This window comes from Chrysochloris asiatica, unplaced genomic scaffold (assembly GCF_000296735.1).
Source record: "Chrysochloris asiatica unplaced genomic scaffold, ChrAsi1.0 scaffold00061, whole genome shotgun sequence".
Taxonomy (NCBI): Eukaryota; Metazoa; Chordata; class Mammalia; order Afrosoricida; family Chrysochloridae; genus Chrysochloris; species Chrysochloris asiatica.
Genome location: NW_006408579.1, coordinates 3864034 through 3866182, shown reverse-complemented (window position 1 = coordinate 3866182; position 2149 = coordinate 3864034). Strand labels below are relative to the sequence as shown.

The 2149-nt window shown below is 44.7% G+C and overlaps 1 protein-coding gene across 1 annotated transcript in view; it reads right to left on the bottom strand.

Annotated features, from left to right (window-relative positions):
* IGSF11 (immunoglobulin superfamily, member 11) overlaps positions 1 to 2149 on the bottom strand; it is a 60095-nt gene that overhangs the window by 7555 nt on the left and 50391 nt on the right. The window lies entirely within an intron of this gene.

Sequence of the window (2149 nt, the reverse complement as noted above, 5' to 3'; positions counted from 1 at the left end):
TATATATATAGGTTCTTTTATATATATTTGCTGATCACCAGGATGTATTGGATGAGAGAAGGGGAGGGGAAGGAGGGGAAGATAGAGCACAGGGTAAGGAATAGATATAGGATAGCTTGGGTGCTGAAGGGGCAAGGGGGCAATACACAAGAAAGGGGAGGGAAATGGAAGAACATGGCTGATGATAGAACAGTTAGGCAGGTTTGCATGGGCTAAGTGGGACAGAGGTAAATGATGATGTATGCACAACCTTGGAAAAACAGGATTCTGGGATATAGGGATTGAGACATGGTTTGAAGGGGTAAAAAAGGGGAATAATGTTAAGATGCTTGGATATCTTTTGAATCTTGATTTCCCTTGCTTACCATTGTAAAACAGACACTTGAGGTGGGGGAGAAAGGAATAGCCAGAATCATCACTACAGAAAGCTTGTAAGTCCGTCTTCAGCCTATAACTGATTGGAATACCTTAAAGGGGGCTAGAAGTTGCCCAGTGAAAGAGGCTTCCTGTGGAGCACAAGACCATAGGTGGAATTCGGAACCTCATCCAGAAGCGACTAAGGTAGGAAATCTCCACTGGAAAGGATGAGTAGACCAGCCTGGAGTGGCTAGAAGAACAGAAGATACTTTGTGACAGAAAGACTGGCAGGAAAAATCCGAAACAATACTGGCAGTCTCACTGATTACTACCAGAACAAGTAAGCTGTTTGCCCGGGAGCCATCAAGGCAAGTGGCTGGGCCCCTCAGAGCAAACCCCCTTCCAAGACTGAGACTCAGGGGAATACATGAGCAGGCATGTGGTCTGGCTGGTGACCACGTTGGTCACCTATAAGGGGAGGAGGGGGAAAAAACAGCAATGAAGTTGCATGCTAAGCCCAACCACATTCAACAGAACCCAATGAACCTGGGTGGAGACCTAGATGGCCAGCAGTATGGCAAGATCTGGGGACTCCTGGGTCCAGAGGCTGTGATAAGCCACAGAGGACTAGAGTGGAGAGTGAAGCGTCCAGCTGATATTAAGCGAGGGGAGATGCACAAGAACACTCATACTTGTAGATAGTACCCACCCGACTTGACTTCAATGGCTGGATGATCAGAACTCGACTAAAAAAAGAAAGGGGGTGGTGGTGGAGCATAACCTGCTCTAATTTGATGAACTTTACCTATACTTATGGATGTAGTAGCTCAAAAAAGGGAACAAATCTTTACAATGAGGATCACTCCCACCCCCTCAGTACACAGGGTTGACGGGGACGGGAAACTTAGATATTGGCTACTCAAAATGGGGGACCTATAAAGGCAAGAAGTGACTGGCTTACAAGATTTCAAGAGGGAGCCTAGTTCCAGACGGGGCGAGGGAAGGTAGAATCAACACTGAATGACTTCCAATCCATTGGGACTAGACTGGCAAAAGGAAATGGGGATAAGTCTCTTGTGGTACAATAGTGAATAATTGCCATCAGGACTGATTGTGAGAGTAGGAAATATAGAGGTGGATGTTTTTTGACAAAAGGAAGAGAGGGATTGATTTTGCAGCCCAGGAATGGAGGTCCCTGGGACCATCAAGTGAGAATAACAGAGAGCGGGACTGTACCCAGAGAGGCAGTGACACCTGGGATGGAGACAGAGATGATGACGTGGACAGATGGAGCATCTGGGGACACTGGACTCAGGGAGGGAGAGGGGCTGTGTGCTGGCGGCTGTGGGGTAGGCCTGTGTGGTGTACCCTTTGGTTATTTGATGATGCATGGAGGAATCCAGATTGTAATCATTGCTATGAAACTAAATACGATAGGATGAGTGTAAAGCTGATATTCTCCCATATAAACCTCACAGTAAAAACTGAAAGAAAAAAAAAAAAAGAAAGGATTAGAGTTGGCCTGATCTTTTACTGTCCTTTGGGGTTCAAGAAATTGTGGTGGGCTGATGAATAAGCTTTTGTTGGGATAGAATCTATCCGTACCCACAGTCCAAACTCTTAAGAATAACAAGAGGCCTTACTGCAATCTATTCAAAGTCAGCCCTCAACACAAGGGTTTGTAAAAGAAAAAATCAAAACAAAGAAAAGGAAAAGAATAAATTAAAAAAAAAAAAAAAGAGTAACAAGAGGCTAAGATAAATGTAAGATTGACAGTAACTAATTTATGTAA